This window comes from Cebidichthys violaceus, unplaced genomic scaffold (genome assembly GCF_023349555.1).
Source record: "Cebidichthys violaceus isolate CVI_PGR_0920_01 unplaced genomic scaffold, fCebVio1.0.p SCAF_22, whole genome shotgun sequence".
NCBI classification, from domain to species: domain Eukaryota; kingdom Metazoa; phylum Chordata; class Actinopteri; order Perciformes; family Stichaeidae; genus Cebidichthys; species Cebidichthys violaceus.
This window is the reverse complement of record NW_027176395.1, coordinates 7185845-7210574: the sequence shown is the minus strand read 5'-3', so window position 1 is coordinate 7210574 and position 24730 is coordinate 7185845. Positions and strand designations below refer to the sequence as shown.

General features: G+C 40.8%; 39 non-coding genes across 39 annotated transcripts; all 39 read right to left on the bottom strand.

The window, feature by feature from the left end:
- Nucleotides 1–195: 195 nt before the first annotated feature.
- On the bottom strand, nucleotides 196–270 carry trnaf-aaa (transfer RNA phenylalanine (anticodon AAA)). The gene has a single exon. It is a non-coding gene; the product is annotated as a tRNA-Phe (tRNA).
- A 222-nt stretch (nucleotides 271–492) lies between these two features.
- Nucleotides 493–565, bottom strand: trnaq-uug (transfer RNA glutamine (anticodon UUG)). Its single transcript has one exon. It is a non-coding gene; the product is annotated as a tRNA-Gln (tRNA).
- A 458-nt stretch (nucleotides 566–1023) lies between these two features.
- On the bottom strand, nucleotides 1024–1097 carry trnai-aau (transfer RNA isoleucine (anticodon AAU)). Its single transcript has one exon. It is a non-coding gene; the product is annotated as a tRNA-Ile (tRNA).
- Nucleotides 1098–1284: 187 nt separating this feature from the next.
- Nucleotides 1285–1358, bottom strand: trnai-aau (transfer RNA isoleucine (anticodon AAU)). The gene has a single exon. It is a non-coding gene; the product is annotated as a tRNA-Ile (tRNA).
- A 222-nt stretch (nucleotides 1359–1580) lies between these two features.
- On the bottom strand, nucleotides 1581–1653 carry trnar-ucg (transfer RNA arginine (anticodon UCG)). The gene has a single exon. It is a non-coding gene; the product is annotated as a tRNA-Arg (tRNA).
- A 458-nt stretch (nucleotides 1654–2111) lies between these two features.
- On the bottom strand, nucleotides 2112–2185 carry trnai-aau (transfer RNA isoleucine (anticodon AAU)). Its single transcript has one exon. It is a non-coding gene; the product is annotated as a tRNA-Ile (tRNA).
- Nucleotides 2186–2667: 482 nt separating this feature from the next.
- trnar-ucg (transfer RNA arginine (anticodon UCG)) lies at nucleotides 2668–2740 on the bottom strand. The gene has a single exon. It is a non-coding gene; the product is annotated as a tRNA-Arg (tRNA).
- Nucleotides 2741–3198: 458 nt separating this feature from the next.
- trnai-aau (transfer RNA isoleucine (anticodon AAU)) lies at nucleotides 3199–3272 on the bottom strand. Its single transcript has one exon. It is a non-coding gene; the product is annotated as a tRNA-Ile (tRNA).
- Nucleotides 3273–3436: 164 nt separating this feature from the next.
- On the bottom strand, nucleotides 3437–3512 carry trnaf-aaa (transfer RNA phenylalanine (anticodon AAA)). Its single transcript has one exon. It is a non-coding gene; the product is annotated as a tRNA-Phe (tRNA).
- Nucleotides 3513–3734: 222 nt separating this feature from the next.
- trnar-ucg (transfer RNA arginine (anticodon UCG)) lies at nucleotides 3735–3807 on the bottom strand. The gene has a single exon. It is a non-coding gene; the product is annotated as a tRNA-Arg (tRNA).
- A 458-nt stretch (nucleotides 3808–4265) lies between these two features.
- On the bottom strand, nucleotides 4266–4339 carry trnai-aau (transfer RNA isoleucine (anticodon AAU)). Its single transcript has one exon. It is a non-coding gene; the product is annotated as a tRNA-Ile (tRNA).
- Nucleotides 4340–5592: 1253 nt separating this feature from the next.
- trnai-aau (transfer RNA isoleucine (anticodon AAU)) lies at nucleotides 5593–5666 on the bottom strand. Its single transcript has one exon. It is a non-coding gene; the product is annotated as a tRNA-Ile (tRNA).
- Nucleotides 5667–5888: 222 nt separating this feature from the next.
- Nucleotides 5889–5961, bottom strand: trnaq-uug (transfer RNA glutamine (anticodon UUG)). The gene has a single exon. It is a non-coding gene; the product is annotated as a tRNA-Gln (tRNA).
- Nucleotides 5962–6419: 458 nt separating this feature from the next.
- Nucleotides 6420–6493, bottom strand: trnai-aau (transfer RNA isoleucine (anticodon AAU)). The gene has a single exon. It is a non-coding gene; the product is annotated as a tRNA-Ile (tRNA).
- A 1014-nt stretch (nucleotides 6494–7507) lies between these two features.
- On the bottom strand, nucleotides 7508–7581 carry trnai-aau (transfer RNA isoleucine (anticodon AAU)). The gene has a single exon. It is a non-coding gene; the product is annotated as a tRNA-Ile (tRNA).
- Nucleotides 7582–8595: 1014 nt separating this feature from the next.
- trnai-aau (transfer RNA isoleucine (anticodon AAU)) lies at nucleotides 8596–8669 on the bottom strand. The gene has a single exon. It is a non-coding gene; the product is annotated as a tRNA-Ile (tRNA).
- Nucleotides 8670–8856: 187 nt separating this feature from the next.
- On the bottom strand, nucleotides 8857–8930 carry trnai-aau (transfer RNA isoleucine (anticodon AAU)). Its single transcript has one exon. It is a non-coding gene; the product is annotated as a tRNA-Ile (tRNA).
- Nucleotides 8931–9683: 753 nt separating this feature from the next.
- Nucleotides 9684–9757, bottom strand: trnai-aau (transfer RNA isoleucine (anticodon AAU)). The gene has a single exon. It is a non-coding gene; the product is annotated as a tRNA-Ile (tRNA).
- A 187-nt stretch (nucleotides 9758–9944) lies between these two features.
- Nucleotides 9945–10018, bottom strand: trnai-aau (transfer RNA isoleucine (anticodon AAU)). The gene has a single exon. It is a non-coding gene; the product is annotated as a tRNA-Ile (tRNA).
- A 753-nt stretch (nucleotides 10019–10771) lies between these two features.
- trnai-aau (transfer RNA isoleucine (anticodon AAU)) lies at nucleotides 10772–10845 on the bottom strand. Its single transcript has one exon. It is a non-coding gene; the product is annotated as a tRNA-Ile (tRNA).
- Nucleotides 10846–11859: 1014 nt separating this feature from the next.
- On the bottom strand, nucleotides 11860–11933 carry trnai-aau (transfer RNA isoleucine (anticodon AAU)). The gene has a single exon. It is a non-coding gene; the product is annotated as a tRNA-Ile (tRNA).
- A 482-nt stretch (nucleotides 11934–12415) lies between these two features.
- On the bottom strand, nucleotides 12416–12488 carry trnar-ucg (transfer RNA arginine (anticodon UCG)). The gene has a single exon. It is a non-coding gene; the product is annotated as a tRNA-Arg (tRNA).
- Nucleotides 12489–12946: 458 nt separating this feature from the next.
- Nucleotides 12947–13020, bottom strand: trnai-aau (transfer RNA isoleucine (anticodon AAU)). Its single transcript has one exon. It is a non-coding gene; the product is annotated as a tRNA-Ile (tRNA).
- Nucleotides 13021–14273: 1253 nt separating this feature from the next.
- Nucleotides 14274–14347, bottom strand: trnai-aau (transfer RNA isoleucine (anticodon AAU)). Its single transcript has one exon. It is a non-coding gene; the product is annotated as a tRNA-Ile (tRNA).
- Nucleotides 14348–14569: 222 nt separating this feature from the next.
- Nucleotides 14570–14642, bottom strand: trnaq-uug (transfer RNA glutamine (anticodon UUG)). Its single transcript has one exon. It is a non-coding gene; the product is annotated as a tRNA-Gln (tRNA).
- A 458-nt stretch (nucleotides 14643–15100) lies between these two features.
- Nucleotides 15101–15174, bottom strand: trnai-aau (transfer RNA isoleucine (anticodon AAU)). Its single transcript has one exon. It is a non-coding gene; the product is annotated as a tRNA-Ile (tRNA).
- Nucleotides 15175–16188: 1014 nt separating this feature from the next.
- Nucleotides 16189–16262, bottom strand: trnai-aau (transfer RNA isoleucine (anticodon AAU)). Its single transcript has one exon. It is a non-coding gene; the product is annotated as a tRNA-Ile (tRNA).
- Nucleotides 16263–17276: 1014 nt separating this feature from the next.
- On the bottom strand, nucleotides 17277–17350 carry trnai-aau (transfer RNA isoleucine (anticodon AAU)). Its single transcript has one exon. It is a non-coding gene; the product is annotated as a tRNA-Ile (tRNA).
- Nucleotides 17351–17537: 187 nt separating this feature from the next.
- trnai-aau (transfer RNA isoleucine (anticodon AAU)) lies at nucleotides 17538–17611 on the bottom strand. Its single transcript has one exon. It is a non-coding gene; the product is annotated as a tRNA-Ile (tRNA).
- Nucleotides 17612–18364: 753 nt separating this feature from the next.
- trnai-aau (transfer RNA isoleucine (anticodon AAU)) lies at nucleotides 18365–18438 on the bottom strand. The gene has a single exon. It is a non-coding gene; the product is annotated as a tRNA-Ile (tRNA).
- Nucleotides 18439–18625: 187 nt separating this feature from the next.
- trnai-aau (transfer RNA isoleucine (anticodon AAU)) lies at nucleotides 18626–18699 on the bottom strand. The gene has a single exon. It is a non-coding gene; the product is annotated as a tRNA-Ile (tRNA).
- Nucleotides 18700–19452: 753 nt separating this feature from the next.
- trnai-aau (transfer RNA isoleucine (anticodon AAU)) lies at nucleotides 19453–19526 on the bottom strand. The gene has a single exon. It is a non-coding gene; the product is annotated as a tRNA-Ile (tRNA).
- Nucleotides 19527–20540: 1014 nt separating this feature from the next.
- Nucleotides 20541–20614, bottom strand: trnai-aau (transfer RNA isoleucine (anticodon AAU)). Its single transcript has one exon. It is a non-coding gene; the product is annotated as a tRNA-Ile (tRNA).
- Nucleotides 20615–20801: 187 nt separating this feature from the next.
- trnai-aau (transfer RNA isoleucine (anticodon AAU)) lies at nucleotides 20802–20875 on the bottom strand. Its single transcript has one exon. It is a non-coding gene; the product is annotated as a tRNA-Ile (tRNA).
- Nucleotides 20876–21628: 753 nt separating this feature from the next.
- Nucleotides 21629–21702, bottom strand: trnai-aau (transfer RNA isoleucine (anticodon AAU)). Its single transcript has one exon. It is a non-coding gene; the product is annotated as a tRNA-Ile (tRNA).
- A 187-nt stretch (nucleotides 21703–21889) lies between these two features.
- On the bottom strand, nucleotides 21890–21963 carry trnai-aau (transfer RNA isoleucine (anticodon AAU)). Its single transcript has one exon. It is a non-coding gene; the product is annotated as a tRNA-Ile (tRNA).
- Nucleotides 21964–22716: 753 nt separating this feature from the next.
- Nucleotides 22717–22790, bottom strand: trnai-aau (transfer RNA isoleucine (anticodon AAU)). Its single transcript has one exon. It is a non-coding gene; the product is annotated as a tRNA-Ile (tRNA).
- Nucleotides 22791–23782: 992 nt separating this feature from the next.
- Nucleotides 23783–23856, bottom strand: trnai-aau (transfer RNA isoleucine (anticodon AAU)). Its single transcript has one exon. It is a non-coding gene; the product is annotated as a tRNA-Ile (tRNA).
- Nucleotides 23857–24043: 187 nt separating this feature from the next.
- Nucleotides 24044–24117, bottom strand: trnai-aau (transfer RNA isoleucine (anticodon AAU)). The gene has a single exon. It is a non-coding gene; the product is annotated as a tRNA-Ile (tRNA).
- Between the last annotated feature and the right edge of the window lie 613 nt (nucleotides 24118–24730).

Below are 24730 nucleotides of genomic sequence, written 5' to 3'. Positions count from 1 at the left end.
ACCACACTCTGACCATCTGAGCTAACCGGCCTTTTTTCCCTTGATTTTTCAACTCCATTACTTCCAGAATTATTCCAGGACAGAACGTGAAAAATGTAGGCATTTTTTAATGATCATTCACGTGTGAGACCCTATCAGCTTTGCTTGCGTTGATGTATCATATAAACCGAACGACCTCAAGCAAATAAGCATTGTTAGCCAGTATGGGGATTGAACCCATGACTTTGGCATTTTTTAGCACCACACTCTGACCATCTGAGCTAACTGGCCTTTTCTCTTGTTTATTCAACTCCATTACTTCAAGAATAATACCAGGACAGGCCGTGCAAAATGAAGATGTTTTTTAATGGTCAATTGAGCGTGAGACCCAATCAACTTTACTTGCGTAGTTAGGTTGAAGGTTGGACCGCAGCCCTCTCACATGAATTGAAGGTCCTCAAGTTCAAAGCAACATTGCTTACATAAAGTGTCTTATAATCAGCCTGGAGCTATAAACCACGAAGGGACTCGAACCCTCAATCTTCTGATCCAAAGTCAGACGCCTTGTCCATTTGGCCACGTGGTCATAAAAAGCAAGGCATTTACACTTCAGAAGCACAATGGTTTAGATGTTGAGTAGGAGGGAGCTATCCTTTGTTCAAAGACATACTGCAAAACTGGCCTGTTGGCTTTTCTATAGGGTAATTAGCTTAAATGTTAGTCAGCAGGCTTTGCATGTGAGGGTTAGTGGAATTAATGCCCACCTCATCCAACAAAATCCTTCTGCAGGGCAAAACACTTTCTATCTAAAAACTTACAATTACAGCTTGACACCTAAACTATTGTAGAATTGAAGATTATTTACACTGTGCTCAAGTGTGCAGCAAACGAGTTTCCACAAAGTGTCTTTGAATGAGGCTAGAGTTTTAAACAGTGAAGGGATTCAAAACCAGCTGTCTTCCTCCATGATATTTATTTGTATCAATACAGTAGCATAAGTTGAACAGCAATTGTAGACACTTTATTTTGTTAAACAACCATTGTTGGCCAGTATGGGGATTGAACCCATAACTTTGGTGTTATTAGCACCACGCTCTGACCATCTGAGCTAACCAGCCTTTTGTCCCTTGATTTTTCAACTCCATTACTTCCAGAATTATTCCAGGACAGAACATGAAAAATGTAGGCATTTTTTAATGATCATTCACGTGTGAGACCCTATCAGCTTTGCTTGCGTTGTTATGTTAAAGGGAAGACCACTGACGTATCATATAAAAGGAACGACCTCAAGCAAATAACCATTGTTAGCCAGTATGGGGATTGAACCCATGACCTTGGCATTATTAGCACCATGCTCTGACCATCTGAGCTAACCCGCCTTTTCTGTTGTTTATTCAACTCCATTACTTCCAGAATAATACCAGGACAGACCGCGCAAAATGAAGATGTTTTTTAATGGTCAATTGAGCGTGAGACCCAATCAACTTTACTTGCGTAGTTAGGTTGAAGGGTGGACCGCAGCCCTCTCACATGAATTGAAGGTCCTCAAGTTCAAAGCAACATTGCTTACATAAAGTTTCTTATAATCAGCTTGGAGGTATAAACCACGAAGGGACTCGAACCCTCAATCTTCTGAGCCGAAGTCAGACGCCTTGTCCATTAGGCCACATGGTCATAAAAAGCAAGATATTTACACTTCAGAAGCACAATGGTTTAGATGTTGAGTAGGAGGGAGCTATCTTTTGTTCAAAGACATACTGCAAAACTGGCCTGTTGGCTTTTCTATAGGGTAATTAGCTTAAATGGTAGGCAGCTGGCTTTGCATGTGAGGGTTAGTGGAATTAATGCCCACCTCATCCAACAAAATCCTTCTGCAGGGCAAAACACTTTCTATCTAAAAACTTACAATTACAGCTTGACACCTAAACTATTGTAGAATTAAAGATTATTTACATTGTGCTCAAGTGTGCAGCAAACGAGCTTCCACAAAGTGTCTTTGAATGAGGCTAGAGTTTTAAACAGTGAAGGGATTCAAAACCAGCTGTCTTCCTCCATGATATTTATTTGTATCAATACAGTAGCATAAGTTGAAGAGCAATTGTAGACACTTTATTTTGTTAAACAACCATTGTTGGCCAGTATGGGGATTGAACCCATGACCTTGGCGTTATTAGCACCACGCTCTGACCATCTGAGCTAACCGGCCTTTTTTCCCTTGATTTTTCAACTCCATTACTTCCAGAATTATTCCAGGACAGAACGTGAAAAATGTAGGCATTTTTTAATGATCATTCACGTGTGAGACCCTATCAGCTTTGCTTGCGTTGTTATGTTAAAGGGAAGACTTCTGACGTATCATATAAACGGAACGACCTCAAGCAAATAAGCATTGTTAGCCAGTATGGGGATTGAACCCATGACCTTGGACTTATTAACACACACTCTGACCATCTGAGCTAACCTGCCTTATCTCTTGTTTATTCAACTCCATTACTTCCAGAATAATACCAAGACAGACCGTGCAAAATGAAGATGTTTTTTAATGGTCAATTGAGCGTGTGACCCAATCAACTTTACTTGCGTAGTTAGGTTGAAGGGTGGACCGCAGCCCTCTCACATGAATTGAAGGTCCTCAAGTTCAAAGCAACATTGCTTACATAAAGTTTCTTATAATCAGCCTGGAGCTATAAACCACGAAGGGACTCGAACCCTCAATCTTCTGATCCGAAGTCAGACGCCTTGTCCATTAGGCCACATGGTCATAAAAAGCAAGTTATTTACATTTCAGAAGCACAATGGTTTAGATGTTGAGTAGGAGGGAGCTGTCCTTTGTTCAAAGACATACTGCAAAACTAGCCTGTTGGGTTTTCTATAGGTTAATTCTCTTAAATGGTAGGCAGCTGGCTTTGCATGTGAGGGTTAGTGGAATTAATGCCCACCTCATCCAACAAAATCCTTCTGCAGGGCAAAACACTTTCTATCTAAAAACTTACAATTACAGCTTGACACCTAAACTATTGTAGAATTAAAGATTATTTACATTGTGCTCAAGTGTGCAGCAAACCGGCTTCCACAAAGTGTCTTTGAATGAGGCTAGAGTTTTAAACAGTGAAGGGATTCAAAACCAGCTGTCTTTCTCCATGATATTTATTTGTATCAATACAGTAGCATAAGTTGAACAGCAATTGTAGACACTTTATTTTGTTAAACAACCATTGTTGGCCAGTATGGGGATTGAACCCATGACTTTGGCGTTATTAGCACCACGCTCTGACCATCTGAGCTAACCGGCCTTTTTTCACTTGATTTTTCAACTCCATTACTTCCAGAATAATTCCAGGACAGAACGTGAAAAATGTAGGCATTTTTTAATGATCATTCACGTGTGAGACCCTATGAGCTTTGCTTGCGTTGACGTATCATATAAACCGAACGACCTCAAGCAAATAAGCATTGTTAGCCAGTATGGGGATTGAACCCATGACTTTGGCGTTTTTTTAGCACCACACTCTGACCAACTGAGCTAACTGGCCTTCTCTCTTGTTTATTCAACTCCATTACTTCAAGAATAATACCAGGACAGGCCGTGCAAAATGAAGATGTTTTTTAATGGTCAATTGAGCGTGAGACCCAATCAACTTTACTTGCGTAGTTAGGTTGAAGGTTGGACCGCAGCCCTCTCACATGAATTGAAGGTCCTCAAGTTCAAAGCAACATTGCTTACATAAAGTGTCTTATAATCAGCCTGGAGCTATAAACCACGAAGGGACTCGAACCCTCAATCTTCTGATCCGAAGTCAGACGCCTTGTCCATTTGGCCACGTGGTCATAAAAAGCAAGGCATTTACACTTCAGAAGCACAATGGTTTAGATGTTGAGTAGGAGGGAGCTATCCTTTGTTCAAAGACATACTGCAAAACTGGCCTGTTGGCTTTTCTATAGGGTAATTAGCTTAAATGTTAGTCAGCAGGCTTTGCATGTGAGGGTTAGTGGAATTAATGCCCACCTCATCCAACAAAATCCTTCTGCAGGGCAAAACACTTTCTATCTAAAAACTTACAATTACAGCTTGACACCTAAACTATTGTAGAATTGAAGATTATTTACACTGTGCTCAAGTGTGCAGCAAACGAGTTTCCACAAAGTGTCTTTGAATGAGGCTAGAGTTTTAAACAGTGAAGGGATTCAAAACCAGCTGTCTTCCTCCATGATATTTATTTGTATCAATACAGTAGCATAAGTTGAACAGCAATTGTAGACACTTTATTTTGTTAAACAACCATTGTTGGCCAGTATGGGGATTGAACCCATGACTTTGGCGTTATTAGCACCACGCTCTGACCATCTGAGCTAACCGGCCTTTTTTCCCTTGATTTTTCAACTCCATTACTTCCAGAATAATTCCAGGACAGAACGTGAAAAATGTAGGCATTTTTTAATGATCATTCACGTGTGAGACCCTATCAGCTTTGCTTGCGTTGACGTATCATATAAACGGAACGACCTCAAGCAAATAACCATTGTTAGCCAGTATGGGGATTGAACCCCTGACCTTGGTGTTTTTTAGCACCACACTCTGACCATCTGAGCTAACTGGCCTTTTCTCTTGTTTATTCAACTCCATTACTTCAAGAATAATACCAGGACAGGCCGTGAAAAATGAAGATGTTTTTTAATGGTCAATTGAGCGTGAGACCCAATCAACTTTACTTGCGTAGTTAGGTTGAAGGTTGGACCGCAGCCCTCTCACATGAATTGAAGGTCCTCAAGTTCAAAGCAACATTGCTTACATAAAGTGTCTTATAATCAGCCTGGAGCTATAAACCACGAAGGGACTCAAACCCTCAATCTTCTGATCCTAAGTCAGACGCCTTGTCCATTTGGCCACATGGGCATAAAAAGCAAGGCATTTACACTTCAGAAGCACAATGGTTTAGATGTTGAGTAGGAGGGAGCTATCCTTTGTTCAAAGACATACTGCAAAAGTGGCCTGTTGGCTTTTCTATAGGGTAATTAGCTTAAATGTTAGTCAGCAGGCTTTGCATGTGAGGGTTAGTGGAATTAATGCCCACCTCATCCAACAAAATCCTTCTGCAGGGCAAAACACTTTCTATCTAAAAACTTACAATTACAGCTTGACACCTAAACTATTGTAGAATTAAAGATTATTTACATTGTGCTCAAGTGTGGAGCAAACGGGCTTCCACAAAGTGTCTTTGAATGAGGCTAGAGTTTTAAACAGTGAAGGGATTCAAAACCAGCTGTCTTCCTCCATGATATTTATTTGTATCAATACAGTAGCATAAGTTGAACGGCAATTGTAGACACTTTATTTTGTTAAACAACCATTGTTGGCCAGTATGGGGATTGAACCCATGATGTTGGCATTATTAGCACCACACTCTGACCATCTGAGATAACCGGCCTTTTTTCCCTTGATTTTTCAACTCCATTACTTCCAGAATTATTCCAGGACAGAACGTGAAAAATGTAGGCATTTTTTAATGATCATTCACGTGTGAGACCCTATCACCTTTGCTTGCGTTGTTATGTTAAATGGAAGACCACTGATGTATCATATAAACGGAACGACCTCAAGCAAATAAGCATTGTTAGCCAGTATGGGGATTGAACCCATGACCTTGGCTTTATTAGCACCACGCTCTGACCATCTGAGCTAACCAGCCTTTTCTCTTGTTTATTCAACTCCATTACTTCCAGAATAATACCAGGACAGGCCGTGCAAAATGAAGATGTTTTTTAATGGTCAATTGAGCGTGAGACCCAATCAACTTTACTTGCGTAGTTAGGTTGAAGGGTGGACCGCAGCCCTCTCACATGAATTTAAGGTCCTCAAGTTCAAAGCAACATTGCTTACATAAAGTTTCTTATAATCAGCTTGGAGGTATAAACCACGAAGGGACTCGAACCCTCAATCTTCTGAGCCAAAGTCAGACGCCTTGTCCATTAGGCCACATGGTCATAAAAAGCAAGATATTTACACTTCAGAAGCACAATGGTTTAGATGTTGAGTAGGAGGGAGCTATCCTTTGTTCAAAGACATACTGCAAAAGTGGCCTGTTGGCTTTTCTATAGGGTAATTAGCTTAAATGGTAGGCAGCTGGCTTCGCATGTGAGGGTTAGTGGAGTTAATGCCCACCTCATCCAACAAAATCCTTCTGCAGGGCAAAACACTTTCTATCTAAAAACTTACAATTACAGCTTGACACCTAAACTATTGTAGAATTGAAGATTATTTACACTGTGCTCAAGTGTGCAGCAAACGAGCTTCCACAAAGTGTCTTTGAATGAGGCTAGAGTTTCAAACAGTGAAGGGATTCAAAACCAGCTGTCTTCCTCCATGATATTTATTTGTATCAATACAGTAGCATAAGTTGAACTGCAATTGTAGACACATTATTTTGCTAAATAACCATTGTTGGCCAGTATGGGGATTGAACCCATGACCTTGGCGTTATTAGCACCACGCTCTGACCATCTGAGCTAACCGGCCTTATTTCACTTGGCTTTTCAACTCCATTACTTCCAGAATTATTCTAGTACAGAACGTGAAAAATGTAGGCATTTTTTAATGATCATTCACGTGTGAGACCCTATCAGCTTTGCTTGCGTTGTTATGTTAAAGGGAAGACCTCTGACGTATCATATAAACGGAACGACCTCAAGCAAATAACCACTGCTATCCAGTATGGGGATTGAACCCATGACCTTGGCGTTATTAGCACCACGCTCTGACCATCTGAGTTAACCGGCCTTTTCTCTTGTTTAATCAACTCCATTACTTCCAGAATAATACCAGGAGAGACTGTGCAAAATGAAGACGTTGTTTATTGGTCAATTGAGCACGAGTCCCAATCAACTTTACTTGCGTAGTTAGGTAGAAGGGTGGGCCGCAGCCCTCTGACATGAATTGAAGGTCCTCAAGTTCAAAGCAACATTGCTTACATAAAGTTTCTTATAATCAGCCTGGAGCTATAAACCACGAAGGGACTCGAACCCTCAATCTTCTTATCCGAAGTCAGACGCCTTGTCCATTAGGCCACATGGTCACAAAAAGCAAGGAATGTACACTTCAGAAGCACAATGGTTTAGATGTTGAGTAGAATGGCGCTATCCTTTGTTCAAAGACATACTGCAAAACTGGCCTGTTGGCTTTTCTATAGGGTAATTAACTTAAATGTTAGTCAGCTGGCTTTGCGTGTGAGGGTTAGTGGAATTAATGCCCACCTCATCCAACAAAATCCTTCTGCAGGTCAAAACACTTTCTATCTAAAAACTTACAATTACAGCTTGACACCTAAACTATTGTAGAATTAAAGATTATTTACATTGTGCTCAAGTGTGGAGCAAACGGGCTTCCACAAAGTGTCTTTGAATGAGGCTAGAGTTTTAAACAGTGAAGGGATTCAAAACCAGCTGTCTTCCTCCATGATATTTATTTGTATCAATACAGTAGCATAAGTTGAACGGCAATTGTAGACACTTTATTTTGTTAAACAACCATTGTTGGCCAGTATGGGGATTGAACCCATGATGTTGGCATTATTAGCACCACACTCTGACCATCTGAGCTAACCGGCCTTTTTTCCCTTGATTTTTCAACTCCATTACTTCCAGAATTATTCCAGGACAGAACGTAAAAAATGTAGGCATTTTTTAATGATCATTCACGTGTGAGACCCTATCAGCTTTGCTTGCGTTGTTATGTTAAAGGGAAGACCTCTGACGTATCATATAAACGGAACGACCTCAAGCAAATAACCACTGCTATCCAGTATGGGGATTGAACCCATGACCTTGGCGTTATTAGCACCACGCTCTGACCATCTGAGTTAACCGGCCTTTTCTCTTGTTTAATCAACTCCATTACTTCCAGAATAATACCAGGACAGACTGTGCAAAATGAAGACATTGTTTAATGGTCAATTGAGCGCGAGACCCAATCAACTTTACTTGCGTAGTTAGGTAGAAGGGTGGACCGCAGCCCTCTGACATGAATTGAAGGTCCTCAAGTTCAAAGCAACATTGCTTACATAAAGTTTCTTATAATCAGCCTGGAGCTATAAACCACGAAGGGACTCGAACCCTCAATCTTCTTATCCGAAGTCAGACGCCTTGTCCATTAGGCCACATGGTCACAAAAAGCACGGCATGTACACTTCAGAAGCACAATGGTTTAGATGTTGAGTAGAATGGCGCTATCCTTTGTTCAAAGACATACTGCAAAACTGGCCTGTTGGCTTTTCTATAGGGTAATTAGCTTAAATGTTAGTCAGCTGGCTTTGCATGTGAGGGTTAGTGGAATTAATGCCCACCTCATCCAACAAAATCCTTCTGCAGGGCAAAACACTTTCTATCTAAAAACTTACAATTACAGCTTGACACCTAAACTATTGTAGAATTAAAGATTATTTACATTGTGCTCAAGTGTGGAGCAAACGGGCTTCCACAAAGTGTCTTTGAATGAGGCTAGAGTTTTAAACAGTGAAGGGATTCAAAACCAGCTGTCTTCCTCCATGATATTTATTTGTATCAATACAGTAGCATAAGTTGAACAGCAATTGTAGACACTTTATTTTGTTAAACAACCATTGTTGGCCAGTATGGGGATTGAACCCATGATGTTGGCATTATTAGCACCACACTCTGACCATCTGAGCTAACCGGCCTTTTTTCCCTTGATTTTTCAACTCCATTACTTCCAGAATTATTCCAGGACAGAACGTGAAAAATGTAGGCATTTTTTAATGATCATTCACGTGTGAGACCCTATCAGCTTTGCTTGCGTTGTTATGTTAAAGCGAAGACCGCTGACTTATCATATAAACGGAACGACCTCAAGCAAATAACCATTGTTGGCCAGTATGGGGATTGAACCCATGACCTTGGCGTTATTAGCACCACGCTCTGACCATCTGAGCTAACCGGCCTTTTCTCTTAGTTAATCAACTTCATTACTTCCAGAATAATACCAGGACAGAACGTGCAAAACAAAGAATTTTTTTAATGGTCAATTGAGCGTGAAACCCAATCAACTTTACTTGCGTAGTTAGGTTGAAGGGTGGACCGCAGCCCTCTCACATGAATTGAAGGTCCTCAAGTTCAAAGCAACATTGCTTACATAAAGTTTCTTATAATCAGCTTGGAGGTATAAACCACGAAGGGACTCGAACCTTCAATCTTCTGATCCGAAGTCAGACGCCTTGTCCATTAGGGCACATGGTCAAAGAAAGCAATGTATTTACACTTCAGAAGCACAATGGTTTAGATGTTGAGTAGGAGGGAGCTATCCTTTGTTCAAAGACATACTGCAAAACTGGCCTGTTGGCTTTTCTATAGGGTAATTAGCTTAAATGGTAGGCAGCTGGCTTTGCATGTGAGGGTTAGTGGAATTAATGCCCACCTCATCCAACAAAATCCTTCTGCAGGGCAAAACACTTTCTATCTAAAAACTTACAATTACAGCTTGACACCTAAACTATTGTAGAATTAAAGATTATTTACATAGTGCTCAAGTGTGCAGCAAACGGGCTTCCACAAAGTGTCTTTGAATGAGGCTGGAGTTTTAAACAGTGAAGGGATTCAAAACCAGCTGTCTTCCTCCATGATATTTATTTGTATCAATACAGTAGCATAAGTTGAACAGCAATTGTAGACACTTTATTTTGTTAAACAACCATTGTTGGCCAGTATGGGGATTGAACCCATGATGTTGGCATTATTAGCACCACACTCTGACCATCTGAGCTAACCGGCCTTTTTTCCCTTGATTTTTCAACTCCATTACTTCCAGAATTATTCCAGGACAGAACGTGAAAAATGTAGGCATTTTTTAATGATTATTCACGTGTGAGACCCTATCAGCTTTGCTTGCGTTGTTATGTTAAAGGGAAGACCACTGACGTATCATATAAACGGAACGACCTCAAGCAAATAACCATTGTTAGCCAGTATGGGGATTGAACCCATGACCTTGGCGTTATTAGCACCACGCTCTGACCATCTGAGCTAACCGGCCTTTTCTGTTGTTTATTCAACTCCATTACTTCCAGAATAATACCAGGACAGACCGTGCAAAATGAAGATGTTTTTTAATGGTCAATTGAGCGTGAGACCCAATCAACTTTACTTGCATAGTTAGGTTGAAGGGTGGACCGCAGCCCTCTCACATGAATTGAAGGTCCTCAAGTTCAAAGCAACATTGCTTACATAAAGTTTCTTATAATCAGCTTGGAGGTATAAACCACGAAGGGACTCGAACCCTCAATCTTCTGATCCGAAGTTAGACGCCTTGTCCATGAGGCCACATGGTCATAAAAAGCAAGATATTTACACTTCAGAAGCACAATGGTTTAGATGTTGAGTAGGAGGGAGCAATCCTTTGTTCAAAGACATACTGCAAAAGTGGCCTGTTGGCTTTTCTATAGGGTAATTAGCTTAAATGGTAGGCAGCTGGCTTCGCATGTGAGGGTTAGTGGAGTTAATGCCCACCTCATCCAACAAAATCCTTCTGCAGGGCAAAACACTTTCTATCTAAAAACTTACAATTACAGCTTGACACCTAAACTATTGTAGAATTGAAGATTATTTACACTGTGCTCAAGTGTGCAGCAAACGAGCTTCCACAAAGTGTCTTTGAATGAGGCTAGAGTTTTAAACAGTGAAGGGATTCAAAACCAGCTGTCTTCCTCCATGATATTTATTTGTATCAATACAGTAGCATAAGTTGAACTGCAATTGTAGACACATTATTTTGCTAAATAACCATTTTTGGCCAGTATGGGGATTGAACCCATGACCTTGGCTTTATTAGCACCACGCTCTGACCATCTGAGCTAACCGGCCTTATTTCACTTGGCTTTTCAACTCCATTACTTCCAGAATTATTCTAGGACAGAACGTGAAAAATGTAGGCATTTTTTAATGATCATTCACGTGTGAGACCCTATCAGCTTTGCTTGCGTTGTTATGTTAAAGGGAAGACCTCTGACGTATCATATAAACGGAACGACCTCAAGCAAATAACCACTGCTATCCAGTATGGGGATTGAACCCATGACCTTGGCGTTATTAGCACCACGCTCTGACCATCTGAGTTAACCGGCCTTTTCTCTTGTTTAATCAACTCCATTACTTCCAGAATAATACCAGGACAGACTGTGCAAAATGAAGACATTGTTTAATGGTCAATTGAGCACGAGACCCAATCAACTTTACTTGCGTAGTTAGGTAGAAGGGTGGACCGCAGCCCTCTGACATGAATTGAAGGTCCTCAAGTTCAAAGCAACATTGCTTACATAAAGTTTCTTATAATCAGCCTGGAGCTATAAACCACGAAGGGACTCGAACCCTCAATCTTCTTATCCGAAGTCAGACGCCTTGTCCATTAGGCCACATGGTCACAAAAAGCACGGCATGTACACTTCAGAAGCACAATGGTTTAGATGTTGAGTAGGAGGGAGCTATCCTTTGTTCAAAGACATACTGCAAAACTGGCCTGTTGGCTTTTCTATAGGGTAATTAGCTTAAATGGTAGGCAGCTGGCTTTGCATGTGAGGGTTAGTGGAATTAATGCCCACCTCATCCAAGAAAATCCTTCTGCAGGGCAAAACACTTTCTATCTAAAAACTTACAATTACAGCTTGACACCTAAACTATTGTAGAATTAAAGATTATTTACATAGTGCTCAAGTGTGCAGCAAACGGGCTTCCACAAAGTGTCTTTGAATGAGGCTGGAGTTTTAAACAGTGAAGGGATTCAAAACCAGCTGTCTTCCTCCATGATATTTATTTGTATCAATACAGTAGCATAAGTTGAACAGCAATTGTAGACACTTTATTTTGTTAAACAACCATTGTTGGCCAGTATGGGGATTGAACCCATGACCTTGGCATTATTAGCACCACGCTCTGACCATCTGAGCTAACTGGCCTTTTTTCCCTTGATTTTTCAACTCCATTACTTCCAGAATTATTCCAGGACAGAACGTGAAAAATGTAGGCATTTTTTAATGATCATTCACGTGTGAGACCCTATCAGCTTTGCTTGCGTTGTTATGTTAAAGGGAAGACTTCTGACGTATCATATAAACGGAACGACCTCAAGCAAATAAGCATTGTTAGCCAGTATGGGGATTGAACCCATGACCTTGGACTTATTAACACACACTCTGACCATCTGAGCTAACCTGCCTTATCTCTTGTTTATTCAACTCCATTACTTCCAGAATAATACCAAGACAGACCGTGCAAAATGAAGATGTTTTTTAATGGTCAATTGAGCGTGTGACCCAATCAACTTTACTTGCGTAGTTAGGTTGAAGGGTGGACCGCAGCCCTCTCACATGAATTGAAGGTCCTCAAGTTCAAAGCAACATTGCTTACATAAAGTTTCTTATAATCAGCCTGGAGCTATAAACCACGAAGGGACTCGAACCCTCAATCTTCTGATCCGAAGTCAGACGCCTTGTCCATTAGGCCACATGGTCATAAAAAGCAAGTTATTTACATTTCAGAAGCACAATGGTTTAGATGTTGAGCAGGAGGGAGCTGTCCTTTGTTCAAAGACATACTGCAAAACTAGCCTGTTGGGTTTTCTATAGGTTAATTCTCTTAAATGGTAGGCAGCTGGCTTTGCATGTGAGGGTTAGTGGAATTAATGCCCACCTCATCCAACAAAATCCTTCTGCAGGGCAAAACACTTTCTATCTAAAAACTTACAATTACAGCTTGACACCTAAACTATTGTAGAATTAAAGATTATTTACATTGTGCTCAAGTGTGCAGCAAACGGGCTTCCACAAAGTGTCTTTGAATGAGGCTAGAGTTTTAAACAGTGAAGGGATTCAAAACCAGCTGTCTTTCTCCATGATATTTATTTGTATCAATACAGTAGCATAAGTTGAACAGCAATTGTAGACACTTTATTTTGTTAAACAACCATTGTTGGCCAGTATGGGGATTGAACCCATGACTTTGGCGTTATTAGCACCACGCTCTGACCATCTGAGCTAACCGGCCTTTTTTCCCTTGATTTTTCAACTCCATTACTTCCAGAATAATTCCAGGACAGAACGTGAAAAATGTAGGCATTTTTTAATGATCATTCACGTGTGAGACCCTATCAGCTTTGCTTGCGTTGACGTATCATATAAACAGAACGACCTCAAGCAAATAACCATTGTTAGCCAGTATGGGGATTGAACCCCTGACCTTGGTGTTTTTTAGCACCACACTCTGACCATCTGAGCTAACTGGCCTTTTCTCTTGTTTATTCAACTCCATTACTTCAAGAATAATACCAGGACAGGCCGTGAAAAATGAAGATGTTTTTTAATGGTCAATTGAGCGTGAGACCCAATCAACTTTACTTGCGTAGTTAGGTTGAAGGTTGGACCGCAGCCCTCTCACATGAATTGAAGGTCCTCAAGTTCAAAGCAACATTGCTTACATAAAGTGTCTTATAATCAGCCTGGAGCTATAAACCACGAAGGGACTCTAACCCTCAATCTTCTGATCCTAAGTCAGACGCCTTGTCCATTTGGCCACATGGGCATAAAAAGCAAGGCATTTACACTTCAGAAGCACAATGGTTTAGATGTTGAGTAGGAGGGAGCTATCCTTTGTTCAAAGACATACTGCAAAAGTGGCCTGTTGGCTTTTCTATAGGGTAATTAGCTTAAATGTTAGTCAGCAGGCTTTGCATGTGAGGGTTAGTGGAATTAATGCCCACCTCATCCAACAAAATCCTTCTGCAGGGCAAAACACTTTCTATCTAAAAACTTACAATTACAGCTTGACACCTAAACTATTGTAGAATTAAAGATTATTTACATTGTGCTCAAGTGTGGAGCAAACGGGCTTCCACAAAGTGTCTTTGAATGAGGCTAGAGTTTTAAACAGTGAAGGGATTCAAAACCAGCTGTCTTCCTCCATGATATTTATTTGTATCAATACAGTAGCATAAGTTGAACGGCAATTGTAGACACTTTATTTTGTTAAACAACCATTGTTGGCCAGTATGGGGATTGAACCCATGATGTTGGCATTATTAGCACCACACTCTGACCATCTGAGATAACCGGCCTTTTTTCCCTTGATTTTTCAACTCCATTACTTCCAGAATTATTCCAGGACAGAACGTGAAAAATTTAGGCATTTTTTAATGATCATTCACGTGTGAGACCCTATCACCTTTGCTTGCGTTGTTATGTTAAATGGAAGACCACTGACGTATCATATAAACGGAACGACCTCAAGCAAATAAGCATTGTTAGCCAGTATGGGGATTGAACCCATGACCTTGGCTTTATTAGCACCACGCTCTGACCATCTGAGCTAACCAGCCTTTTCTCTTGTTTATTCAACTCCATTACTTCCAGAATAATACCAGGACAGGCCGTGCAAAATGAAGATGTTTTTTAATGGTCAATTGAGCGTGAGACCCAATCAACTTTACTTGCGTAGTTAGGTTGAAGGGTGGACCGCAGCCCTCTCACATGAATTTAAGGTCCTCAAGTTCAAAGCAACATTGCTTACATAAAGTTTCTTATAATCAGCTTGGAGGTATAAACCACGAAGGGACTCGAACCCTCAATCTTCTGAGCCAAAGTCAGACGCCTTGTCCATTAGGCCACATGGTCATAAAAAGCAAGATATTTACACTTCAGAAGCACAATGGTTTAGATGTTGAGTAGGAGGGAGCTATCCTTTGTTCAAAGACATACTGCAAAAGTGGCCTGTTGGCTTTTCTATAGGGTAATTAGCTTAAATGGTAGGCAGCTGGCTTCGCATGTGAGGGTTAGTGGAGTTAATGCCCACCTCATCCAACAAAATCCTTCTGCAGGGCAAAACACTTTCTATCTAAAAACTTACAATTACAGCTTGACACCTAAACTATTGTAGAATTGAAGATTATTTACACTGTGCTCAAGTGTGCAGCAAACGAGCTTCCACAAAGTGTCTTTGAATGAGGCTAGAGTTTTAAACAGTGAAGGGATTCAAAACCAGCTGTCTTCCTCCATGATATTTATTTGTATCAATACAGTAGCATAAGTTGAACTGCAATTGTAGACACATTATTTTGCTAAATAACCATTGTTGGCCAGTATGGGGATTGAACCCATGACCTTGGCGTTATTAGCACCACGCTCTGACCATCTGAGCTAACCGGCCTTATTTCACTTGGCTTTTCAACTCCATTACTTCCAGAATTATTCTAGTACAGAACGTGAAAAATGTAGGCATTTTTTAATGATCATTCACGTGTGAGACCCTATCAGCTTTGCTTGCGTTGTTATGTTAAAGGGAAGACCTCTGACGTATCATATAAACGGAACGACCTCAAGCAAATAACCACTGCTATCCAGTATGGGGATTGAACCCATGACCTTGGTGTTATTAGCACCACGCTCTGACCATCTGAGTTAACCGGCCTTTTCTCTTGTTTAATCAACTCCATTACTTCCAGAATAATACCAGGAGAGACTGTGCAAAATGAAGACGTTGTTTAATGGTCAATTGAGCACAAGTCCCAATCAACTTTACTTGCGTAGTTAGGTAGAAGGGTGGGCCGCAGCCCTCTGACATGAATTGAAGGTCCTCAAGTTCAAAGCAACATTGCTTACATAAAGTTTCTTATAATCAGCCTGGAGCTATAAACCACGAAGGGACTCGAACCCTCAATCTTCTTATCCGAAGTCAGACGCCTTGTCCATTAGGCCACATGGTCACAAAAAGCAAGGAATGTACACTTCAGAAGCACAATGGTTTAGATGTTGAGTAGAATGGCGCTATCCTTTGTTCAAAGACATACTGCAAAACTGGCCTGTTGGCTTTTCTATAGGGTAATTAACTTAAATGTTAGTCAGCTGGCTTTGCGTGTGAGGGTTAGTGGAATTAATGCCCACCTCATCCAACAAAATCCTTCTGCAGGTCAAAACACTTTCTATCTAAAAACTTACAATTACAGCTTGACACCTAAACTATTGTAGAATTAAAGATTATTTACATTGTGCTCAAGTGTGGAGCAAACGGGCTTCCACAAAGTGTCTTTGAATGAGGCTAGAGTTTTAAACAGTGAAGGGATTCAAAACCAGCTGTCTTCCTCCATGATATTTATTTGTATCAATACAGTAGCATAAGTTGAACGGCAATTGTAGACACTTTATTTTGTTAAACAACCGTTGTTGGCCAGTATGGGGATTGAACCCATGATGTTGGCATTATTAGCACCACACTCTGACCATCTGAGCTAACCGGCCTTTTTTCCCTTGATTTTTCAACTCCATTACTTCCAGAATTATTCCAGGACAGAACGTAAAAAATGTAGGCATTTTTTAATGATCATTCACGTGTGAGACCCTATCAGCTTTGCTTGCGTTGTTATGTTAAAGGGAAGACCTCTGACGTATCATATAAACGGAACGACCTCAAGCAAATAACCACTGCTATCCAGTATGGGGATTGAACCCATGACCTTGGCGTTATTAGCACCACGCTCTGACCATCTGAGTTAACCGGCCTTTTCTCTTGTTTAATCAACTCCATTACTTCCAGAATAATACCAGGACAGACTGTGCAAAATGAAGACATTGTTTAATGGTCAATTGAGCACGAGACCCAATCAACTTTACTTGCGTAGTTAGGTAGAAGGGTGGACCGCAGCCCTCTGACATGAATTGAAGGTCCTCAAGTTCAAAGCAACATTGCTTACATAAAGTTTCTTATAATCAGCCTGGAGCTATAAACCACGAAGGGACTCGAACCCTCAATCTTCTTATCCGAAGTCAGACGCCTTGTCCATTAGGCCACATGGTCACAAAAAGCACGGCATGTACACTTCAGAAGCACAATGGTTTAGATGTTGAGTAGAATGGCGCTATCCTTTGTTCAAAGACATACTGCAAAACTGGCCTGTTGGCTTTTCTATAGGGTAATTAGCTTAAATGTTAGTCAGCTGGCTTTGCATGTGAGGGTTAGTGGAATTAATGCCCACCTCATCCAACAAAATCCTTCTGCAGGGCAAAACACTTTCTATCTAAAAACTTACAATTACAGCTTGACACCTAAACTATTGTAGAATTAAAGATTATTTACATTGTGCTCAAGTGTGGAGCAAACGGGCTTCCACAAAGTGTCTTTGAATGAGGCTAGAGTTTTAAACAGTGAAGGGATTCAAAACCAGCTGTCTTCCTCCATGATATTTATTTGTATCAATACAGTAGCATAAGTTGAACAGCAATTGTAGACACTTTATTTTGTTAAACAACCATTGTTGGCCAGTATGGGGATTGAACCCATGATGTTGGCATTATTAGCACCACACTCTGACCATCTGAGCTAACCGGCCTTTTTTCCCTTGATTTTTCAACTCCATTACTTCCAGAATTATTCCAGGACAGAACGTGAAAAATGTAGGCATTTTTTAATGATCATTCACGTGTGAGACCCTATCAGCTTTGCTTGCGTTGTTATGTTAAAGCGAAGACCGCTGACTTATCATATAAACGGAACGACCTCAAGCAAATAACCATTGTTGGCCAGTATGGGGATTGAACCCATGACCTTGGCGTTATTAGCACCACGCTCTGACCATCTGAGCTAACCGGCCTTTTCTCTTAGTTAATCAACTTCATTACTTCCAGAATAATACCAGGACAGAACGTGCAAAACGAAGAATTTTTTTAATGGTCAATTGAGCGTGAAACCCAATCAACTTTACTTGCGTAGTTAGGTTGAAGGGTGGACCGCAGCCCTCTCACATGAATTGAAGGTCCTCAAGTTCAAAGCAACATTGCTTACATAAAGTTTCTTATAATCAGCTTGGAGGTATAAACCACGAAGGGACTCGAACCTTCAATCTTCTGATCCGAAGTCAGACGCCTTGTCCATTAGGGCACATGGTCAAAGAAAGCAATGTATTTACACTTCAGAAGCACAATGGTTTAGATGTTGAGTAGGAGGGAGCTATCCTTTGTTCAAAGACATACTGCAAAACTGGCCTGTTGGCTTTTCTATAGGGTAATTAGCTTAAATGGTAGGCAGCTGGCTTTGCATGTGAGGGTTAGTGGAATTAATGCCCACCTCATCCAACAAAATCCTTCTGCAGGGCAAAACACTTTCTATCTAAAAACTTACAATTACAGCTTGACACCTAAACTATTGTAGAATTAAAGATTATTTACATAGTGCTCAAGTGTGCAGCAAACGGGCTTCCACAAAGTGTCTTTGAATGAGGCTGGAGTTTTAAACAGTGAAGGGATTCAAAACCAGCTGTCTTCCTCCATGATATTTATTTGTATCAATACAGTAGCATAAGTTGAACAGCAATTGTAGACACTTTATTTTGTTAAACAACCATTGTTGGCCAGTATGGGGATTGAACCCATGATGTTGGCATTATTAGCACCACACTCTGACCATCTGAGCTAACCGGCCTTTTTTCCCTTGATTTTTCAACTCCATTACTTCCAGAATTATTCCAGGACAGAACGTGAAAAATGTAGGCATTTTTTAATGATTATTCACGTGTGAGACCCTATCAGCTTTGCTTGCGTTGTTATGTTAAAGGGAAGACCACTGACGTATCATATAAACGGAACGACCTCAAGCAAATAACCATTGTTAGCCAGTATGGGGATTGAACCCATGACCTTGGCGTTATTAGCACCACGCTCTGACCATCTGAGTTAACCGGCCTTTTCTGTTGTTTATTCAACTCCATTACTTCCAGAATAATACCAGGACAGACCGTGCAAAATGAAGATGTTTTTTAATGGTCAATTGAGCGTGAGACCCAATCAACTTTACTTGCGTAGTTAGGTTGAAGGGTGGACCGCAGCCCTCTCACATGAATTGAAGGTCCTCAAGTTCAAAGCAACATTGCTTACATAAAGTTTCTTATAATCAGCTTGGAGGTATAAACCACGAAGGGACTCGAACCCTCAATCTTCTGATCCGAAGTTAGACGCCTTGTCCATGAGGCCACATGGTCATAAAAAGCAAGATATTTACACTTCAGAAGCACAATGGTTTAGATGTTGAGTAGGAGGGAGCAATCCTTTGTTCAAAGACATACTGCAAAAGTGGCCTGTTGGCTTTTCTATAGGGTAATTAGCTTAAATGGTAGGCAGCTGGCTTCGCATGTGAGGGTTAGTGGAGTTAATGCCCACCTCATCCAACAAAATCCTTCTGCAGGGCAAAACACTTTCTATCTAAAAACTTACAATTACAGCTTGACACCTAAACTATTGTAGAATTGAAGATTATTTACACTGTGCTCAAGTGTGCAGCAAACGAGCTTCCACAAAGTGTCTTTGAATGAGGCTAGAGTTTTAAACAGTGAAGGGATTCAAAACCAGCTGTCTTCCTCCATGATATTTATTTGTATCAATACAGTAGCATAAGTTGAACTGCAATTGTAGACACATTATTTTGCTAAATAACCTTTTTTGGCCAGTATGGGGATTGAACCCATGACCTTGGCTTTATTAGCACCACGCTCTGACCATCTGAGCTAACCGGCCTTATTTCACTTGGCTTTTCAACTCCATTACTTCCAGAATTATTCTAGGACAGAACGTGAAAAATGTAGGCATTTTTTAATGATCATTCACGTGTGAGACCCTATCAGCTTTGCTTGCGTTGTTATGTTAAAGGGAAGACCTCTGACGTATCATATAAACGGAACGACCTCAAGCAAATAACCACTGCTATCCAGTATGGGGATTGAACCCATGACCTTGGCGTTATTAGCACCACGCTCTGACCATCTGAGTTAACCGGCCTTTTCTCTTGTTTAATCAACTCCATTACTTCCAGAATAATACCAGGACAGACTGTGCAAAATGAAGACATTGTTTAATGGTCAATTGAGCACGAGACCCAATCAACTTTGCTTGCGTAGTTAGGTAGAAGGGTGGACCGCAGCCCTCTGACATGAATTGAAGGTCCTCAAGTTCAAAGCAACATTGCTTACATAAAGTTTCTTATAATCAGCCTGGAGCTATAAACCACGAAGGGACTCGAACCCTCAATCTTCTTATCCGAAGTCAGACGCCTTGTCCATTAGGCCACATGGTCACAAAAAGCACGGCATGTACACTTCAGAAGCACAATGGTTTAGATGTTGAGTAGAATGGCGCTATCCTTTGTTCAAAGACATACTGCAAAACTGGCCTGTTGGCTTTTCTATAGGGTAATTAGCTTAAATGTTAGTCAGCTGGCTTTGCATGTGAGGGTTAGTGGAATTAATGCCCACCTCATCCAACAAAATCCTTCTGCAGGGCAAAACACTTTCTATCTAAAAACTTACAATTACAGCTTGACACCTAAACTATTGTAGAATTAAAGATTATTTACATTGTGCTCAAGTGTGGAGCAAACGGGCTTCCACAAAGTGTCTTTGAATGAGGCTAGAGTTTTAAACAGTGAAGGGATTCAAAACCAGCTGTCTTCCTCCATGATATTTATTTGTATCAATACAGTAGCATAAGTTGAACAGCAATTGTAGACACTTTATTTTGTTAAACAACCATTGTTGGCCAGTATGGGGATTGAACCCATGATGTTGGCATTATTAGCACCACACTCTGACCATCTGAGCTAACCGGCCTTTTTTCCCTTGATTTTTCAACTCCATTACTTCCAGAATTATTCCAGGACAGAACGTGAAAAATGTAGGCATTTTTTAATGATCATTCACGTGTGAGACCCTATCAGCTTTGCTTGCGTTGTTATGTTAAAGCGAAGACCGCTGACTTATCATATAAACGGAACGACCTCAAGCAAATAACCATTGTTGGCCAGTATGGGGATTGAACCCATGACCTTGGCGTTATTAGCACCACGCTCTGACCATCTGAGCTAACCGGCCTTTTCTCTTAGTTAATCAACTTCATTACTTCCAGAATAATACCAGGACAGAACGTGCAAAACAAAGAATTTTTTTAATGGTCAATTGAGCGTGAAACCCAATCAACTTTACTTGCGCAGTTAGGTTGAAGGGTGGACCGCAGCCCTCTCACATGAATTGAAGGTCCTCAAGTTCAAAGCAACATTGCTTACATAAAGTTTCTTATAATCAGCTTGGAGGTATAAACCACGAAGGGACTCGAACCTTCAATCTTCTGATCCGAAGTCAGACGCCTTGTCCATTAGGGCACATGGTCAAAGAAAGCAATGTATTTACACTTCAGAAGCACAATGGTTTAGATGTTGAGTAGGAGGGAGCTATCCTTTGTTCAAAGACATACTGCAAAACTGGCCTGTTGGCTTTTCTATAGGGTAATTAGCTTAAATGGTAGGCAGCTGGCTTTGCATGTGAGGGTTAGTGGAATTAATGCCCACCTCATCCAACAAAATCCTTCTGCAGGGCAAAACACTTTCTATCTAAAAACTTACAATTACAGCTTGACACCTAAACTATTGTAGAATTAAAGATTATTTACATAGTGCTCAAGTGTGCAGCAAACGGGCTTCCACAAAGTGTCTTTGAATGAGGCTGGAGTTTTAAACAGTGAAGGGATTCAAAACCAGCTGTCTTCCTCCATGATATTTATTTGTATCAATACAGTAGCATAAGTTGAACAGCAATTGTAGACACTTTATTTTGTTAAACAACCATTGTTGGCCAGTATGGGGATTGAACCCATGATGTTGGCATTATTAGCACCACACTCTGACCATCTGAGCTAACCGGCCTTTTTTCCCTTGATTTTTCAACTCCATTACTTCCAGAATTATTCCAGGACAGAACGTGAAAAATGTAGGCATTTTTTAATGATCATTCACGTGTGAGACCCTATCAGCTTTGCTTGCGTTGTTATGTTAAAGGGAAGACCACTGACGTATCATATAAACGGAACGACCTCAAGCAAATAACCATTGTTAGCCAGTATGGGGATTGAACCCATGACCTTGGCGTTATTAGCACCACGCTCTGACCATCTGAGCTAACCGGCCTTTTCTGTTGTTTATTCAACTCCATTACTTCCAGAATAATACCAGGACAGACCGTGCAAAATGAAGATGTTTTTTAATGGTCAATTGAGCGTGAGACCCAATCAACTTTACTTGCGTAGTTAGGTTGAAGGGTGGACCGCAGCCCTCTCACATGAATTGAAGGTCCTCAAGTTCAAAGCAACATTGCTTACATAAAGTTTCTTATAATCAGCTTGGAGGTATAAACCACGAAGGGACTCGAACCCTCAATCTTCTGATCCGAAGTTAGACGCCTTGTCCATGAGGCCACATGGTCATAAAAAGCAAGATATTTACACTTCAGAAGCACAATGGTTTAGATGTTGAGTAGGAGGGAGCAATCCTTTGTTCAAAGACATACTGCAAAACTGGCCTGTTGGCTTTTCTATAGGGTAATTAGCTTAAATGGTAGGCAGCTGGCTTCGCATGTGAGGGTTAGTGGAGTTAATGCCCACCTCATCCAACAAAATCCTTCTGCAGGGCAAAACACTTTCTATCTAAAAACTTACAATTACAGCTTGACACCTAAACTATTGTAGAATTAAAGATTATTTACATTGTGCTCAAGTGTGGAGCAAACGGGCTTCCACAAAGTGTCTTTGAATGAGGCTAGAGTTTTAAACAGTGAAGGGATTTAAAACCAGCTGTCTTCCTCCATGATATTTATTTGTATCAATACATTAGCATAAGTTGAACTGCAATTGTAGACACATTATTTTGCTAAATAACCATTGTTGGCCAGTATGGGGATTGAACCCATGACCTTGGCGTTATTAGCACCACGCTCTGACCATCTGAGCTAACCGGCCTTTTTTCCCTTGATTTTTCAACTCCATTACTTCCAGAATAATTCCAGGACAGAACGTGAAAAATGTAGGCATTTTTTAATGATCATTCACGTGTGAGACCCTATCAGCTTTGCTTGCGTTGACGTATCATATAAACGGAACGACCTCAAGCAAATAACCATTGTTAGCCAGTATGGGGATTGAACCCCTGACCTTGGCGTTTTTTGTCACCACACTCTGACCATCTGAGCTAACTGGCCTTTTCTCTTGTTTATTCAACTCCATTACTTCAAGAATAATACCAGGACAGGCCGTGAAAAATCAAGATGTTTTTTAATGGTCAATTGAGCGTGAGACCTAATCAACTTTACTTGCGTAGTTAGGTTGAAGGTTGGACCGCAGCCCTCTCACATGAATTGAAGGTCCTCAAGTTCAAAGCAACATTGCTTACATAAAGTGTCTTATAATCAGCCTGGAGCTATAAACCACGAAAGGACTCGAACCCTCAATCTTCTGATCCTAAGTCAGACGCCTTGTCCATTTGGCCACATGGTCACAAAAAGCAAGGAATGTACACTTCAGAAGCACAATGGTTTAGATGTTGAGTAGGAGGGAGCTATCCTTTGTTCAAAGACATACTGCAAAAGTGGCCTGTTGGCTTTTCTATAGGGTAATTAGCTTAAATGGTAGGCAGCTGGCTTCGCATGTGAGGGTTAGTGGAGTTAATGCCCACCTCATCCAACAAAATCCTTCTGCAGGGCAAAACACTTTCTATCTAAAAACTTACAATTACAGCTTGACACCTAAACTATTGTAGAATTGAAGATTATTTACACTGTGCTCAAGTGTGCAGCAAACAGGCTTCCACAAAGTGTCTTTGAATGAGGCTAGAGTTTTAAACAGTGAAGGGATTCAAAACCAGCTGTCTTCCTCCATGATATTTATTTGTATCAATACAGTAGCATAAGTTGAACTGCAATTGTAGACACATTATTTTGCTAAACAACCATTGTTGGCTAGTATGGGGATTGAACCCATGACCTTGGCGTTATTAGCACCACGCTCTGACCATCTGAGCTAACCGGCCTTATTTCACTTGGCTTTTCAACTCCATTACTTCCAGAATTATTCCAGGACAGAACGTGAAAAATGTAGGCATTTTTTAATGATCATTCACGTGTGAGACCCTATCAGCTTTGCTTGCGTTGTTATGTTAAAGGGAAGACCACTGACGTATCATATAAACGGAACGACCTCAAGCAAATAACCATTGTTAGCCAGTATGGGGATTGAACCCATGACCTTGGCGTTATTAGCACCACGCTCTGACCATCTGAGTTAACCGGCCTTTTCTGTTGTTTAATCAACTCCATTACTTCCAGAATAATACCAAGACAGACCGTTAAAATGAAGACATTGTTTAATGGTCAATTGAGCGTGAGACCTAATCAGCTTTACTTGCGTAGTTAGGTTGAAGGGTGGACCGCAGCCCTCTCACATGACTTGAAGGTCCTCAAGTTTAAAGCAACATTGCTTACATAAAGTTTCTTTTAATCAGCCTGGAGCTATATACCACGAAGGGACTCAAACCCTCAATCTTCTGATCCGAAGTCAGACGCCTTGTCCATTAGGCCACATGGTCATAAAAAGCAAGTTATTTACATTTCAGAAGCACAATGGTTTAGATGTTGAGTAGGAGGGAGCTATCCTTTGTTCAAAGACATACTGCAAAACTGGCCTGTTGGCTTTTCTATAGGGTAATTAGCTTAAATGGTAGGCAGCTGGCTTCGCATGTGAGGGTTAGTGGAGTTAATGCCCACCTCATCCAACAAAATCCTTCTGCAGGGCAAAACACTTTCTATCTAAAAACTTACAATTACAGCTTGACACCTAAACTATTGTAGAATTAAAGATTATTTATATTGTGCTCAAGTGTGGAGCAAACGGGCTTCCACAAAGTG